Below are 18953 nucleotides of genomic sequence, written 5' to 3'. Positions count from 1 at the left end.
TGCTTATGTCAAAAAGCTTCAGCCTGAAAAGCTGGAACCCAAAGCGGAAAAGTGCATCTTCATAGGTTACCCAAAAGAGACAGTTGGGTACACCTTCTATGTCAAATCCGAGGGCAAAGTGTTTGTTGCTAAAAACGGAGCTTTTCTTGAGAAGGAGTTTCTCTCGAGAGAATTGAGTGGGAGGAAGATAGAATTTGATGAGGTTGTCGAACCTCTCATCCCTCTAGATGGTGGCGCAAGGCAAGGGGAAACCCCTATCGTTGCGATGCCGGTTGAGGAGGAAGTTAATGATGAGGACCATGAAACTCCGGTTCAAGTTCCTATCTAACCACGCAGGTCGACGAGACCACATGCTGCTCCAGAGTGGTACGGTAATCCCGTTTTGTCAATCATGTTGTTAGACAACAATGAACCTGCAAATTATGAAGAAGCAATGGTGGGCCCAGATTCCAACAAATGGCTGGAGGCCATGAAGTCCGAGATAGGATCCATGTATGAAAACAAAGTGTGAACTTTGGAAGTACTACCTGAGGGCCGCAAGGCTATTCGGAACAAATGGATCTTTAAGAAGAAGATGGACGCTGACGGCAATGTGACCGTTTATAAAGCTCGACTTGTGGCAAAGGTTTTTTCACAAGTTCAAGGAGTTGACTACGATGAGACATTCTCACCCGTAGCGATGCTTAAGTCCGTCAGAATCATGTTAGCAATAGCTGCATTTTTCGATTATGAAATCTGGCAGATGGATGTCAAAACGGCGTTCCTTAACGGTTTCCTTAAGGAAGAGTTGTATATGATGCAACCCGAAGGTTTTGTCGATCCTAAAAATGCTAACAAGGTGTGCAAGCTCCAGCGATCCATTTATGGACTGGTGCAAGCATCTCGGAGTTGGAACAAACGCTTTGATGAGGTGATCAAAGCATTTGGGTTTATACAAGTGGTTGGAGAATCTTGTATTTACAAGAAAGTGAGTGGGAGCTCTATGGCGTTTCTAATATTATATGTCGATGACATATTGCTGATTGGAAACAACGTAGAGTTTTTGGAGAGCGTAGAGGATTACTTGAATAAAAGTTTCTCTATGAAGGACCTAGGAGAAGCTGCTTACATTCTAGGCATTAAGATCTACAAGGATAGATCGAAACGCCTGATAGGACTTTCACAAAGCACATACCTTGATAAAGTTTTGAAGAGGTTCAAAATGGAACAGTCCAAGAAAGGGTTCTTGCCAGTTTTACAAGGTACGAGATTGAGTAAGACTCAGTGCCCAGCAACTGATGAAGATAGAGAGCATATGCGCTCCGTCCCCTATGCTTCAGCCATAGGATCTGTCATGTATGCACTGTTGTGCACTAGACCGGACGTTAGCCTGGCCATAAGTATGGCAGGCAGGTTCCAGAGTAACCCAGGAGTGGATCACTGGACGGCGGTCAAGAATATCCTGAAGTACCTGAAAAGGACTAAGGAGATGTTTCTCGTGTATGGAGGTGACGAAGAGCTCGCCGTAAAGGGTTACGTCGATGCAAGCTTTGACACAGATCTGGACGACTCTAAGTCGCAGACCGGATACGTATTTATTCTTAATGGGGGTGCGGTAAGCTGGTGCAGTTCCAAGCAAAGCGTCGTAGCTGATTCTACATGTGAAGCGGAGTACATGGTTGCCTCGGAGGCGGCTAAGGAGGGTGTCTGGATCTTGGAGTGGTGCCAAGCGCACTGAATCCAATAACCTTGTTCGGTGAAAACACGGGTGCCATTGCCTTAGCAAAAGAACCACGGTTTCCCAAGAAGATCGGACACATCAAACGACGCTTCAACCTCATCCGCGACTACGTCGAAGGGGAGGACGTAAATATATGCAAAGTGCACACGGATCTGAATGTAGGAGATCCGCTGACTAAACCTCTTCCACGGGCAAAGCATGATCAACACCAGAACTGTATGGATGTTAGATTTATTACAATGTAATTCACATGGTGATGTGAGGGCTAGATTATTGACTCTAGTGCAAGTGGGAGACTGTTGGAATTATGCCCTAGAGGCAATAATAAATATAGTTATTATTATAATTCCTGTATGAAGATAATCGTTTATTATCCGTGCTATAATTGTATTGAATGAAGACTTATATACATGTGTGGATACATAGACAAAACACTGTCCCTAGCAATCCTCTAGTTGGCTAGCTAGTTGATCAAAGATAGTCAGGGTCTTCTGACTATGTACAAGGTGTTGTTGCTTGATAACTGGATCACGTCATTAGGAGAATCATGTGATGGACTAGACCCAAACTAATAGACGTAGCATGTTGATCGTGTCATTTTGTTGCTACTGTTTTCTGCGTGTCAAGTATTTGTTCCTATGACCATGAGATCATATAACTCACTGACACCGAAGGAATGCTTTGTGTGTATCAAACGTCGCAACGTAACTGGGTGACTATAAAGATGCTCTACAGGTATCTCCGAAGGTGTTCGTTGAGTTAGTATGGATCGAGACTGGGATTTGTCACTCCGTGTGACGAAGAGGTATCTTGGGGCCCACTCGGTAATACAACATCACACACAAGCCTTGCAAGCAATGTAACTTAGTGTAAGTTGCGGGATATTGTATTACGGAACGAGTAAAGAGACTTGCCGGTAAACGAGATTGAAATAGGTATGCGGATAGTGATGATCGAATCTCGGGCAAGTAACATACCGAAGGACAAAGGGAATGACATACGTTATTGTATGAATCCCTGGTACTGAGGTTCAAACGATAAGATCTTCATAGAATATGTGGGATCCAATATGGGCATCCAGGTCCTGCTATTGGATATTGACCGAGGAGTCACTCGGGTCATGTCTACAGAGTTCTCGAACCCGCAGGGTCTGCACACTTAAGGTTCGACGTTGTTTTATGCGTATTTGAGTTATATGGTTGGTTACCGAATGTTGTTTGGAGTCCCGGATGAGATCACGGACGTCACGAGGGTTTCCGGAATGGTGCAGAAATGAAGATTGATATATAGGATGACCTCATTTGATTGCCGGAAGGTTTTCGGAGTTGCCGGGAATGTACCGGGAATGACGAATGGGTTCCGGGTGTTCACCGCGGGGGGGGGGGGGGGGCATCCCACCCCGGGGAAGCCCATAGGACTTGGAGGTGGCGCACCAGCCCTTGGTGGGCTGGTGGGACAGCCCAAGAAGGCCCTATGCGCCATAGATAGAAAATCAAAGAGAAAAAAGGAGGTGGGAAGGGAGAGAAGGACTCTACCTTCCAATCCTAGTTGGACTAGGATTGGAGGAGGACTCCTCCTCCCTTGGTGGCGCAGCCCTTGGGGCTCCTTGAGCCTCAAGGCAAGCATCCCCTCCCCTCCTCCTATATATATGGAGCTATTAGGGCTGATTTGAGACAACTTTTGCCACGGCAGCCCGACCACATATCTCCACGGTTTTACCTCTAGATCGCGTTTCTACGGATCTCGGGCGGAGCCCTACTGAGATTAGATCACCACCAACCTCCGGAGCGCCGTCATGCTGCCGGAGAACTCATCTACCTCTCCGTCTCTCTTGCTGGATCAAGAAGGCCGAGATCATTGTCGAGCTGTACGTGTGCTGAACGCGGAGGTGCCGTCCGTTCGGCACTAGATCGTGGGACGGATCGTGGGACGGTTCGCGGGGCGGATCGAGGGACGTGAGGACGTTCCAATACATCAACCGTGTTCACTAACGCTTCTGCTGTGCGATCTACAAGGGTACGTAGATCGGAAATCCCCTCTCATAGATGGACATCACCATGATAGGTCTTCGTGCGCGTAGGAAATTTTTTGTTTCCCATGCGACGTTCCCCAACAGGAAATGCCTATGAACTATTAATTTGTCATTGAACCATTTGATGTTTGGGGCTTTGATTATATGGGACCTTTCCCGAGTTCCAATGGGTATACTCACATCTTAGTTGTTGTGGATTACGTCACTAAGTGGGTAGAAGCTATCCCCACTAGAAATGCTGATCACCACACCTCTATTAAGATGCTTAAAGAAGTCATTTTCCCAAGAATTGGAGTCCCTAGATATGTGATGACTAATGGCGGTTCACACTTCATTCATGGTGTTTTCCGCAAGATGCTCGCTAAGTATGATGTCAACCATAGAGTTGCGTCTCCTTATCATCCTCAGTCTAGTGGTCAAGTGGAGTTGAGTAATAGGGAGATCAAATTGATCTTACAAAAGACTGTCAATAGATCTCGAAAGAATTGGTCTAGCAAACTTAACGATGCACTATGGGCTTATAGGACTGCTTATAAGAATCCCATGGGCATGTCTCCGTATAAAATGGTTTACGGTAAGGTCTGTCATTTACCTCTTGAGATGGAACACAAAGCTTATTGGGCAATCAAAGAGCTCAACTTTGATTTCAAACTTGTCGGTGAGAAGCGGTTGTTTGATATCAGCTCATTAGATGAATGGAGGGTCCATGCATATGAGAATGCCAAGTTGTTCAAGGAAAAGGTTAAGAGATGGCACGACAAAAGAATACAAAAACGAGAATTCAATGTAGGTGATTATGTCTTGCTATACAATTCTCGCTTAAGATTCTTCGCATGCAAGCTTCTCTCTAAATGGGAAGTTCCCTACGTTGTCGAGGAAGTATATCGTTCCGGTGCCATCAAAATCAATAACACGGAAGGTAATTTACCTAGAGTGGTAAATGGGCAAAGAATCAAGCATTATATCTCTGGTACTCCCATAAATGTTGAGACCAATATCATCAATATCATAACTCCAGAGGAGTACATAAGGGATGTTTATCAGCCTGTTTCAGACCCTGAAAACGAAGAGGTATGTGTTTCGGTAAGTAATTGGACTCCGAAACTTTTCCAGTAGGAAATTTTGTCCGTTTTGGAATTTATGGAAAAATAGAAAAATAAAAAGCAGTCCGGAGAGCGCACGAGGCGGCCACAAGCTTGGTTGCCGCGGCCTCCCCCCTGGCCGTGGCAACAGGGCTTGTGGGCACCTCGTGTGCCTCCCCGACTCTGTTTTCTTGCAGAGCACTCCTTCTGGTCCAGAAAAAATCATTATATATACGCCCGAGGGTTTTGATCTCCGTATCGCGCAGTTTTCCTCTGTTTTCGTTTTGAGCCTGTTGTCTGCCGCAGATTTAGAGCAAAGATATCTCAGGAATCTGTTGGGGAGAATAATCTCCCTCAAGTTCATGAAGAAGTAGATGCTGATATGAAAAGAGTAGAAGTCACGGAAGCCAGGAACAAAGCTAAGGAGAAAAGCGAAGCTAGGGAGGAAGTCCAACCTATGTTCAACATTGAAGACGTTGAAGGAGTGGATTTTCTCCAACCCTTCCTCCACGTGTTGTCTCCATCCTTGATTGAACTCTTGAGGTTTTGTGAAACAACTCGTGCTCGCAATATTTCGCTTTCTCGTGAACTTGTTTCGCTGGAAAACCATGTCGCAGATCTCCAAGGTATAAATCAAAGATTGATAGCTCTCTTGGAATCAAAGGCAAAGACTCCACCACCATCACCACCAAAGGAAGACAAGTAAGCATTGGTATGGGAAACTCCCTTGGCTTATGCCAAGCTTGGGGGAGTTGCCCTGGTATCATATCACCTTTATATCTTTTGCTTTTACCTTTGTTTTAGTTCTTTCCTTTTCAGTTTTTATTTCTTCTTTTAGTGGAATAAGACTTTAGTGTTGAGTTTGAGTCTTTTGCCTTGTGTCTCCCCCGATGTATTCGAGCTTGCGACCTATATAATAAAGAGTATCTTAGTCAAGGGCTTTGTTTTGTGCCGTGATCAAAAGTATGAAAAGAATGATAGCATAAAAGATCATGAGATGATCTTATGGAAAGTGATAGCTTCACATATAACAAGTATGATGATTGAAACTTGTTGAGAATAGACCAACATAGACCTCAGTCATTGTTGCAATTAATAATAAGTAATAAGGAAAGAGAGGTTCACATATAAATATATCATCTTAGACACTTTCTATAATTGCGAGCACTCACCAAACTATTACATGCTTAGAAGTAGATGTTGGACAAGGAAGACAACATAATGAACTGTGTTTGCTTAGTTCCAAACAATGTTATATGATTAGAGATCCCTTAGCATGTGACGATTGCTTCCACCTCATATTAGCCAAAACTCCCGCACCAAGTAGAGATACTACTTGTGCATCCATAAACCTTCAACCCAGTTTTGCCATGAGTGTCCACCATACCTACCTATGTATTGAATAAGATCCTTCAAGTAAGTTGTCATCGGTGCAAGCAATAAAAATTGCTCTCTAATATGTATGATCTATTAGTGTGTGGAAAATAAGCTTTATACGAACGCGTGATGAGGAAGACATAAAAGCGACAGACTGCATAATAAAGTTCTTTATCACAGGGGGAAATATAAAGTGACGTTCCTCCGCACTAAGAGGACACGCATCCAAACCTCAAAAGCGCATGACAACCTCTGCTTCCCTCTGCGAAGGGCCTATCTTGTACCTCTTCTTTTTTCCCTTGTAAGAGTCATGGTGATCTTCACCAATTCCTTATTTCGCCTTTATCTTGGCTACCGTCATATGCTTGGGAAAGATCTATATTCATATATCAACTTGGAGATGAGTACTTATGCTTTATTATTGTTGACTTTACCCTTGAGGTAAATGGTTGGGAGGCAAAACTATAAGCCCCTATCTTTCTCTGTGTCCAACTGAAACTTTGATACCATGAGTACCACGTGAGTTGTAACAATTGTGGAAAACAAAAGAGATGATTGAGTATGTGGATTTGCTTTACAAGCTCTTATTTGACTCTTCCTGATGTGATGATAAATTGCAATTGCTTCAATGACTATGGACTGTTGTTGGCTACTTCTCGGTAAGGTTTTTATTTCATACTTTGCTTTGTGAAGGAATTTACTTTCCCCATAAGAATCTTTATGATGTATTGGTGTTCTATGTGTGATCATGATGCACTCATGTCCGTATTATGTTTTATCGACACCTTCATCCCTAAACATGTGGACATGTTATGGGTCTTGGTTTTCGCTTGAGGACAAGCGAGGTCTAAGCTTGGGGGAGTTAATACGTCCATTTTGCATCATGCTTTCATGTTGATATTTATCGCTTTATGGACTGTTATTATACTTTGTGGTACCATACTTATGCCTTTTCTCTCTTATTTTGCAAGGTTTATTTGAAGAGGGAAAATACTGGCAGCTGGAATTCTGGACTGGAAAAGGAGCAAGTCTGAGTCCTCTATTCTGTGCAACTCCAAATGCCCTGAAAATCAACGTGGAATTTTTTGGGAATATATAAAAAATACTAGGCGAAAGAAGTGTCAGAGGGGAGCAGCCAGGGGACCTCAAGCCTGGTTGTCGCGGCCTACCCCCCTGGCCGCGGCAACAGGGCTTGTGGGCACCCTGGTGGCCCACTGGCCCCCCTCTTTTGCTATATGAAGGGTTTCGTCCGAGAAAAAAATCAGGGTGGAGCTTTTTCGTGGATTCTCCGCCGCCACGAGGCGGAACTTGAGCAGAACCAATCTAGAGCTCCGGGAGGACGATCCTGCCGGGGAAACTTCCCTCCCGGAGGGGGAAATCGTCTCCATCGTCATCACCAACACTCCTCTCGTCGGAGGGGAGTCATCTCCATCAACATCTTCATCAGCACCTGATGGGGTCATAGTCCCAGGGTAGGGTCATAGGCCTGCCCTATAGGTCCTACCCAAGGACTACCCTTCCTAAGGGACAAGGCCCTTAGTCAGTTCCGACTGAATTAAGGACTTCCCATCATCCAGTCGGTAATGATTCCCCCCATCACCCAGTCGGAGATGAGCATTCAGAGCGTATTAAACTGCCGACTGGATTCCACTCTGTATATCGTAACCTCCCTGGAGGACAACGGTCGTACGTTTTCATACACCATTATTAGCATTTAAGGCATACGTTACCTGTAACGTAGGCATTTATTCGCCACTACTCCACCCCTGCGCACCGGACCGTTGTGAAGGGCAGCGTACTCTATATAAGCCGCCCCTCCCCACTGGTGCAGGGGTTAGCATTTTCACTGTAATCCATATTTCACTCGACATTAAGCTCCCAAGAGCACTGAGACGTAGGGCTTTTACCTCCACCGTAGAGGGGCCTGAACTCATACAACCTCACCATAGCCAAGGCTCTGCCCATCCTTGCGTACCCTACACATCTACTGTCAGACTTATACCCATGACAGTTGGCTCCCACCTTGGGGCAGGCGTCTAAGCGACTTCCGGCGAGTTTGCGACTACATCTTTTCATCATGTCGTCCGGTGGAGATTTGTGCATGGGTCGTGAGATCCTCTTCGGCGCACTCTCCTTCATCGTCGACGATTCGGCATGGCTTCGGGATGCGCTTCTCGACGTCGAGGCGCTCCCCAGTCGCGGGGCTACGCACTTCCGTGCCAGCGCCCGCGGCATCCTTCTTCTCCAGCAGTCGGCTCCGGTGTCGATCTTCGCCCGCGTCACGCGCCGCAACAAGCGGTCTTGCCGTCCGCGGCTCCAGCGTTGGGTGCGACACGCCCAGGCGCGCCAGAACGCGTCCTCTCAAGTGGCGGTCCTCGAGTCGGTTGTAGTTGCGCCGCTGTCCCAACGCTCGGACTTAGTTCCGACTGAGTTGCCTTCCGAGTACTTGGGTCGCGGGCCTGCAGCCAAAGTTCACATGGCCAATTCCCATGAAAGTCCCCGCCAAACTGGTCGGAACGAGCACGAGGTCGGCGAGTCATCGGGCGCTCGCCGTTAGCCCCGCCGTTCTGCCAGTCGACGCACTCGTCAGAGCAACGTGGAGGTGTTCCGCACACCCGTCCTCAACCTGGCTGCCGCCGCCAAGATAGCCGATTCCCTCCAGCTGACTGATTCAGAGGCTGGCAGAGGGATTGAGCAGATCCGTGCCCTGTTGCACACGGCGCAACAACAGAATTCAGCGGTCACCCAGTCGCACAACAGGATCCACAATAGTTCTGTTCACGCGAACACACATCGGTCAGTTTTCAGCCCCGATTCTCATCAGTGACACAGAGGAGGCAGCCGTTCCATGAACCCCAAAGATCGTCGCCGTTCACGCACCCCTCCGCGGGGTGGGCCCTACGGGCCCCGACACCATGATGATCGGCGTTCGGTCGGTGACACTTATGATCCAAGGCCCGACGCAAGAGGGTACATCGCCCAGAGGAAGGTCGACAGGAGTCGAGCCCACCGCGATGGTCACGATAGAGACCGTCCGAGTGGAAGCAGGACCATCGTCTCTGGCCCCGAGTGTTTCAGTCGGGCCATCCGTTCGGCTGACATCCCTCCCAACTTCCGATTGGCGACGGGGATCAGGAAGTTTACACGAGAATCCAAGCCAGAAACGTGGTTGGACGACTACCGGGTGGCGGTCCAGATCGGTGGTGGCGATGACCAGGTCGCCATGAAACATCTCCCCCTGATGCTCGACGGCTCGGCACGAGCATGGCTAAACCATTTAGCTCCTTCAAGCATCTACAGCTGGGCAGATCTGGCCCGAGTCTTCATCAGGACGTTCGAGGGGACGTGCAAATGCCCTGCTGGTCTCGTGGAGCTCCAACACTGTGTCCAGAAGCAGAATGAGCCCCTGCGCGATTTCATCCAGCGTTGGACAACCCTCTACCACACGGTGTAGAACGTCACAGAGCACCAAACAGTCTGCGCCTTCAAGGCAGGCGTGCGGTACAAAGATCTGTACCTGAAGTTCGGTCGGACAGGCGACATCTCCATGAGCAAGATGATGGAGACAACGGCACGCTATGCAAATGGCGAAGAAGAGGATCACATTCATAGCGGCAAGCATAAAGCAGTCGCCGATGGAGATGGGAACAGCACTCGGAAGCAGAAGCAGAAAGCTCCGTCCACTCCGCAGGCAGTGGCCGCATCCGTTACCAATGCCAAGTTCAAGGGCAAGGGGAAGGCTCAGTTCACCCCCAAGAAGAAGCAGTTCGGAAACCACATCCTGGATCAGCCATGTCCAATCCACACGAAGATGGACGAAGAAGGCAACGCCATATTCCCGAAGGATACCACTCGGCAATGTCGCCTCCTGATCCAAGGGTTCGGCGAAGGGCAGCCGAGTGAAAAGGACAATGAACAGGATGATGAGGACAAGGAGGATCCGTTCCCCCAAGTCCATGCAACACTGATGATTTTTGCTGACGTGGAAAGCAAGAGTCGTCTGAAGCTGGTGAACAGGGAGGTGAACATGGACACCCCAACCAACCCCACGTTCCTCAAATGGTCTCAGACTACGATCACCTTTGACCAGTCGGATCATCCAGCACACGTGCCCACCCCAGGGAGGCAGGCTCTGGTCGTCGACCTGGTGGTGGAAGGAGTTCGACTGCGCAAAGTCCTCATGGACGGCGACAGCAACTTGAACATCATGTACGCCGACACTCTCAAGGGGATGGGCATTCCGATGTACAAACTTAGCGAGAGCAGCATGCAGTTCCACGGAGTCGTCCCTGGACGAAAGGCCAAGTCACTCGGCCAAATCTCGTTGGACGTCGTTTTCGGCTCCGACAATAACTTCCGCAAGGAAAAGCTGATATTCGAGGTGGTGGACTTCCAGGGTGCATACCACTCGATTCTGGGCCGTCCGGCGTATGCGCATTTCATGGCCCGTCCATGTTACGTGTACCTGAAGCTGAAGATGCCAGGTCCGAAAGGTGCGATCACTGTCACAGGCAATCGGCAGCGGGCCGAGGAGTGTGTGCAGCAGGGGTTGAGGATCGCCAATCAGCAGATGGCTATCCTCGAGCTCGACGAGTACAAGAAGACAGCCAACCCCGCTGACTTGATGCGTTCGAAGAAGCCAGCTTCGGAGTCCGCATTCTAGTCGGCGGGAGACACGAAGAAGGTCAGCATCCACCCGACGGACGACACCGTTGCCCCGACGAACATCTCCACCACCCTCGATCCAAAATAGGAAGCCGAGCTCATCCAATTTCTCCGTGAGAACTGGGACATCTTCGCATGGAAGCCCGCTGACATGCCAGGTGTACCCAGGGAGTTGGCTGAGCACCGACTGCATGTGGATCCTGCTGCTCGTCCTGTCCGAGAACGCCTGCGTCGGTCCGCCGCGCACAAGAGGAAGGCAATCGGAGAGGAGGTGGCTAAACTTTTGGCAGCCAACTTCATTCGCGAGGTACACCACTCTGAGTGGCTCGCCAATGTTGTTATGGTGCCCAGGAAGGACAAGTCTCTCCGAATGTGCATCGACTTCAAGTATCTCAATAAGGTCTGCCCGAAAGACCATTTCCCGCTCCCCCGCATTGATCAAATTGTCGATTCGACTGCGGGTTGCGAGCGTTTGTCATTCCTTGATGCCTACTCGGGCTATCATCAGATCCGTCTGTATGGCCCCGATGAATTAAAAACAGCCTTCATCACCCCATTCGGGTGCTTCTGCTACATCACTATGCCGTTCGGTTTGAAGAATGCAGGAGCAACTTTTATGCGCATGATCCAAAAATGCCTCCTTGACCAGATCGGTCGAAATGTGGAAGCGTATATGGATGATATCGTAGTCAGGTCACGCAAAGGTTCCGACCTGCTGACTGACTTGGCAGAAACATTCGGCAACCTTCGTAGGTACGATATCAAGCTCAACCCTGCCAAGTGTTCATTCGGTGTTCCCAGCGGAAAGTTACTCGGTTTCTTCGTTTCCAAACGAGGGATCGATGTCAACCCCGAAAATATCGGGACCATCGTCCGAATGGAGCGGCCGATCAGAATACACGATGTTCAAAGGCTCACAGGTTGCCTAGCGGCTTTGAGCAGGTTTATCAGTCGACTCGGCGAGAAAGCGCTACCTCTGTACCGACTCATGAAGAAATCAGATACTTTCGAGTGGACAGGCGAAGCCCAAATTGCATTCGACGACCTCAAAAGCCCTGCTTTCCACCCAGCCGGTTCTTACTGCTCCGCTCAGTAAAGAACCCCTTCTTCTGTACATCGCGGCTACAAATCAAGTCGTCAGCACTGTTCTCACAGTCGAACGCGAAGAAGAAGGCAAGGCATACAAGGTTCAGCGGCCAGTGTATTATGTCTCCGAAGTCCTGACTCCTTCCAAGCAGAGGTATCCCCATTATCAAAAGCTTATTTACGGGATTTACATGACTGCGAAGAAGGTGGCTCATTATTTCCAAGACCACTCGGTGACTGTCGTTTCTGATGCTCCATTGTCGGAAATCCTCCACAATCGGGACGCATCAGGCCGAGTGGCGAAGTGGGCAATGGAGATGTTATACTGTGACATCAAGTTTGAGGCCAAGAAAGCTATAAAGTCTCAAGACCTGGCTGACTTCATAGCAGAATGGGTAGAACAACAGCAACCGACCCACATCTACTCGGCTCATTGGACAATGTTCTTCGATGGGTCCAAGATGTTGAATGGCTCCGGCGCTGGCGTTGTGATCATATCGCCAAAAGGTGACAAACTCAAGTATGTGTTGCAGATACATTTCGATTCCTCCAACAACGAGGCAGAGTATGAAGCTCTCCTTTATGGATTGCGCATGGCCATCACACTCGGCGTTCGTCGCCTGATGGTCTATGGCGATTCAGATTTGGTGGTTAATCAAGTGATGAAGGAGTGGGACATAAGGAACCCCACCATGACTACATACTGCAACACAGTGAGGAAGCTCGAGAAAAAGTTTGAAGGTCTGGAACTCCACCATGTTCCGCGACTGAAAAACCAAGCAGCTGATGAGTTGGCGAAACTTGGATCCACTCGGAGACCAGTCCCGAGTGATGTCTGCCTCGAGCACCTACACCTTCCCTCAGTTAAAGAAGACCCCTTCACAGAGGAACCAGTACAACCAAAGAGCTCGACAGATCCGACTGAAGTCGAGGTCCCCGCTGTGGTTGATCTGATCATGGAGATTCTTGCTATCATCCCCGATTGGACTGTGCCGTTCATTGCGTACATCCTAAGGCGGGAATTACCATAAGATGAGGTCCAAGCCAGACAGATCGTCCGCAGGTCAAAGTCGTTCACCGTCATTGATGGCCAGTTGTACAAAGAAAGTGTTTCATGCGTCCTTCAACGATGCATCTCCCCTGAGGAGGGGCAGTTAATCCTGGAAAAATTCACTCGGGAACTTGCGGTCATCATGCCTCCTCAAGAGCAACCGTCGCCAAAGCATTCAGAGCTGGTTTCTTCTGGTTGCAGGCGAATGAAATGGCGAAGGATATGGTCGACCGATGCGAAGGCTGTCAGTTCTACTCGAACAAGTCTCACAAGCCAACGTCTGCGCTGAAGACAATCCCCCTTGTTTGGCCGTTTGCAGTGTGGGGATTAGATACAGTCGGTCCATTCAGGACAGGCCAAGGTGGATTCACACATCTGTTGGTGGCAGTCGACAAGTTCACCAAGTGGATTGAAGCCAAGCCCATCAAGAAACTCGACGCCCTTACGGCCATCAAGTTTGTCAGGGACATCATCTCCAGATTCGGGGTACCGCACAGCATAATCACTGACAATGGCACAAACTTTGACTCGGACAGATTCAAAGGTTTCTGTACAGGCCAAGGTATCCGAGTGGATTTTGCATCTGTGGCGCATCCCCAAACAAACGGGCAAGCAGAGCGAGCGAATGGACTTATTCTTCAAGGGTTGAAGCCTCGACTCCTGCGGGAAGTTGGACATGCTGCCGGCGCATGGGTCACCGAGCTGCCTTCGGTGTTGTGGGGCCTCCGCACAACTCCAAATAGATCTACAGGGCGATCCCCGTTCTTCCTTGTTTACGGAGCAGAGGCAGTCCTTCCGAGTGACTTGCTTCACAATGCTCCATGAGTCAAACTCTTCTCCGAAGCCGAAGCAGAGCAAGCCAGGCAAGACGGAGTGGATCTTCTAGAAGAGGAGCGCGAGATGGTACTGACTCGCTCAACCATTTATCAACAAGATCTGCAGGGATTTCACGCGCGGCACGTCAGGAGTCGTACATTCCAAGCAGGCGACCTGGTGCTCCGAGTGGATCAGCAGAGACCTCACAAGTTGGCTCCCGCTTGGGAAGGACCCTTCATCATCTCCAAGGTGCTGAACAACGGAGCATATCGACTCTACAACCTCGACAGGGAAACGGATGAGCCGCGAGCATGGAACGGAGATCTCCTGAAGCGCTTCTACACGTGACCGCCGAATGGGGCAATGTAAAGAACAAGTATCATTGAAGTAATACAAAGCGGATTGATTTTTTGCAGATTCAAGATTCTTCCGCGTTGGCAGACTCCGGTCTCAAAAATAAAAATCTCCGAGTGTGCACTAAACGTCACACTCGGGGATTTAGCTGCGATCCAGAATCGCCTAAGTACAAACTTTCTCCGAGTGTGCACTAAACGTCACACACGGGGACTTAGCTGCGATCCAGAATCGCCTAAGTACAAACTTTCTCCAAGTGTGCACTAAACGTCACACTCGGGGACTTAGCTGCGATCCAGAATCGCCTAAGTACAGACTTTCTCCGAGTGTGCACTAAACGTCACACTCGGGGACTTAGCTGTGATCCAGAATTGCCTAAGTACAAACTTTCTCCGAGTGTGCACGAGATGCCGCACTCGGGGACTTAGCTGCGATCCAGAATCGCCTAAGTAAAAAAGCTTCCTTCGAGTGTATCCTCAAGATCCACTCGGAGGCTTAGTAGACCCTCATTGAGGCTCATGTGGATGTCGAGACAACTGACAACTACATGAGTATCAACTCGCTCTGAGTGCGCACGAGATGCCGCACTCGGGGACTTAGCTACGATCCATAATCGCCTAAGTAAAAAGCGTCCTTCGAGTGTATCCTCGAGATCCACTCGGAGGCTTAGCGGACCCTCATTGAGGCTCATGTGGATGTCGAGACAACTCACAACTACATGAGTATCAACTCGCCCCGAGTGCGCACGAGATGCCACACTCGGGGACTTAGCTACGATCCATAATTGCCTAAGTAAAAAGCTTCCTTCAAGTGTATCCTAGAGATCCACTCGGAGGCTTGGCAGACCCTCATTGAGGCTCATGTGGATGTCGAGACAACTGACAACTACATGAGTATCAACTCGCTCCGAGTGTGCACGAGATGCCGCACTCGGGGACTTAGCTGCGATCAAGAATCGCCTAAGTAAAAAGCTTCCTTCGAGTGTATCCTTGAGATCCACTCGGAGGCTTAGCAGACCCTCATTGAGGCTCATGTGGATGTCGACACAACTGACAACTACATGAGTATCAACTCGCTCCGAGTGCGCACGACATGCCGCACTCGAGGACTTAGCTGCGATCCAGAATCGCCTAAGTAAAAAGCTTCCTTCGAGTGTATCCTCGAGATCCACTTGGAGGCTTAGCAGACCCTCATTGAGGCTCATGTGGATGTGAAGACAATTAACAATTACATGCTCCGCATGTTTGCCATTGGCTTCACCAAGAAACACCAAACAAAAACCACGAGCTCAAATCGTGTCAGAAAATAAACTTGGCGAAAGAACAACAATATATTCGATTTGAATTCAACGTTAGATCTATGATAGTCGGCTCGGTGCGGATCAAGCTTACCCACACCGAACCACGAATGTGACGGCCAACAACAGTGGCCCAAGTTTGATACAGATACCACTCGGCATACCGAGGTAAAGTTTTTCAAGCGTCATCAGGACTGGCACCAGGACTGGCAGGCTCCACAAAAGTGTCAAGGTCGATCCCGTCTGCGATGCGAGTGGCAGTCTCAAGGAAGGTCTCCATGAAATCTTCGAATCGAAGCATCTTGGTGTTGGCGACCTGCAACGCCTTCAGCTTCTCTTCGCGAGCTTCCTTGCAGTGTACTCGGGCCAGCGATAGTGCCACGTCCGCACCACAGCGAGCGGCAGATTTCTTCCATGCCTGCACTCGGTTCGGGACGTCCTCCAGCCGAGTCATCAACCCTTCTATTTGCTGTCGGGAATCGTCTTCGGGCCACATCTCCTTGTCGATCCGGCCGATGACTTCTCTCAGACGGCCGATGAAAGGCCCCACTCTGCCAAGGCGAATATGTGCTTGGAGCATGTCCCGATTCGCTTCATCGCCGAGTGGAACGTTTGGAACAACCTACCTTTCAATGTCGTCTGCTTCAGCCTCAGCATCCAGACAAAAATCTGCAAAGAAAAGAAGAGCAGAAAGTAAGCGCAGAATGAATTACAAAGTCAAGAAGCACTCGGCAAGAAGCTTACCACCGAGCAGTGCAATCATCTTCCTCGCCCAGTCGTTGACATACTTCTCCTGCGAAATGCATCGACGATTCATCACCTGCATTTGACCCATCAATTCACTTCTTTGCTTGCCCATTTTCTCAATTTCGGCCACCAATGCCTTGTTGGTCTCCCGGGACTCCTCCAAAGACTTCTCTCGGTCAGCAAGTGCCCCCTTCACACCAGCTAAGTCATTCACAGCTGCCTCAAATTCCGCAGCAAGCTGAAGCTTTTCAGCCTTCAGAGCATTGTACGCTGATCCCATTTCGCAAGTCTTCTGCAAATCAACGCGAAGAAGAGACCAGACACATTCAACAAGGAAAACAATAAAAGTTCAAAGTTCTTCAGACCCCTGCCGACGCAAGCAGTCGACAGCGGTCTCGGGGACTACACCCAGTGGGTTCACTAAGAGTGACCCCACTGGCATGAAGCTCGAACATGTCTGCCCTATTGAGCTACATAACAAAAACAAGCCTATGAGGCTACTACTACCCGACCTTAGTAAAATTACTCTCGGGGACTACTTCCAGTGGGTGCACTCGGAGTGCCCCCACTGGTATCATTCGGACATATTAGTTCTGATCCGATCAAGTCAAGGAAAATGTATATAAAGACAACTGCCGGTGCAAGCACTCGACAGAAGTCTCGGGGACTACACCCACTGGGTTCACGCGGAGTGAACCCACTGCAAAATAATCCTACTGTATCCGAGTATATCGCTTAAACCCCCAGTGGGTTACAAGAGGAAAGCAAATACTTACTAGCGCACTTACTCGGATATAATCCCGGAGCTCCAAGCTTCTCTTGTACAAAGATGCGATGGAGTCGTACGCCCCCTTGGCATCACCCGCCATCAACTCCACCTGCACCATGGCCGCCTTGGCGGCTCCCACTTGATCTTCCGGGAGGTGTTGGGCGTTGTACTAGACGGTCGACGGACCCGGCATGACAGGAGACTCCTTGGGTATCCCAAGTCCTGCTCCAGTCGGTTCAGCCGCGATGAGCACCGTCTCAGTCGACGGCATCGTCTCGGTCGGCGGCGCGTCCATGGCGGGGGCGGTAGCAGATGGAACAACCTCAAGGACAGGCACCGAAGTTTGCCCGGACCTCTTCTGGTCATCCTCCTCCAGATGAATCACCTCTGAAGGAAGCCCGACTGAACGACGTGAGACCACGGTAAAAGGGCAAGATTAAAGACAGAATTTGCAAAACAATAATGCAAACTCTCGGAGTCGTCACGACGTACCTTGCTGGGATGTGGCAACGTTATCCGTATCCATGGGATCGTCTTCCTGGCGTGGCAGAGAGGTGGCGGAGGTAGCAGCTCTGTCGAGTAAAATCCACTCGACCGATAAGCATGAGTTCAGTCAAATACTGAAAGAAGATAGGAGAACAAGACACTTACGCTGAGGCAACGGGAACAACGATCCTCATCCGAGGCAAAGCTTTCCGAGGCTTGGATCCACTCGGTTTGGCCACCTTGGAAGGTTGGTCCGTGGGCTCGGCAGCAGCGTCCCTGGTCCTCTTTGTGCTCCGAGCACTCGGAGCCATGGGAGTAGCCGGCAAGGCACTCGGAACCACGGGAGGAGCTGGCGAGGCACTCGGGGCCGCTGGAGGAGCCGACGGAGTCACGGGTTCGTGACGACGCTTAGTTCTAGGCTCTGGTGGTGGGGGTGGCGAGCTCTGCTCCCCAACTTCCCCCCTCCTCTTCGGTCTCCTCCTCCGTCTCCCCACTGTCGGAGACGTACTCGACGCTGTCCACGCTGCCCTCCTGGCTGCCTTCCTCTTCCTCAGCCGGATTCCCGTTCGAGATGGGAGAATACCAGTTGGTCCACGCCTGCACAAGATACAGTTGACAACATCAGACGTCAGACGGTGATGCAAGAAAAAACGGCAAATCTAAGGGAATTGTAAGCACTTGGTAAGATATGCTCACCTCATTCGGAGGAGGGTTGTCAGCGCGGAAGGGCTTCACTCGCTGGGCTCCTCTGGGGTTATCGCAGGTGCGTGTGATGCCGCGGACCCACGCCGTCACAACCTCCCCGGTCACGCATTCGGGATGAGTCCGAGTGGAGTCCCCAGGCGCCGCGTAGTGCCACATGGCGTGGTGTCGAGCTTGCAGAGGCTGGATGCGCCGACCCAGAAAAGTCTCCAGCAGATCCGTGCCGGTGACTCCCTTGCGGACGACATCTATCAGCGCTTCGACCAAAGGTTGGATCTGGATCTTTTCCATCTTCGTGAGCACAAGCTGCCTGGGTGGAGTCGGTCGGTCTAGACTAAAAGGTGGCATCCCAGTTGCGGCATTCGGACAGGCAACGTCCTGGCAATAGAACCAAGTCGACTGCCAGTTCTTAATGGACTCGGACAACTCAAGAGTAGGGTAGCTACTTTTGTTTTTCTTTTGGAAGCCTAAGCCCCCGCAAAGCTGGAGGATATGAGTTTTGTCGTCCGACTGGCTAAGTTTTTTGACGGTTTGGGATCTAGCGGAGAAGATGTACTTAAAGAGCCCCCAATGGGGAGGACAACCGATAAAGCACTCGCAAAGCACGACGAATGCAGAAAGATGAGCTATCACGTTGGGAGGAAAGTGATGGAGCTGCGCCCCGAAGTGGTTCATGATACCTCTGAAGAAGGGATGAGGAGGCAGAGAGAAGCCCCGGTACACGTGACTGAGCAGCAAGGCGCGCTCCCCCTCCTGGGGCGCCGGCTCC

Source organism: Hordeum vulgare, chromosome 6H (assembly GCF_904849725.1).
Source record: "Hordeum vulgare subsp. vulgare chromosome 6H, MorexV3_pseudomolecules_assembly, whole genome shotgun sequence".
In the NCBI taxonomy this organism is placed as follows: Eukaryota; Viridiplantae; Streptophyta; class Magnoliopsida; order Poales; family Poaceae; genus Hordeum; species Hordeum vulgare.
The sequence above is the reverse complement of the archived record's forward strand: the minus strand, read 5'-3'. Positions refer to the sequence as shown.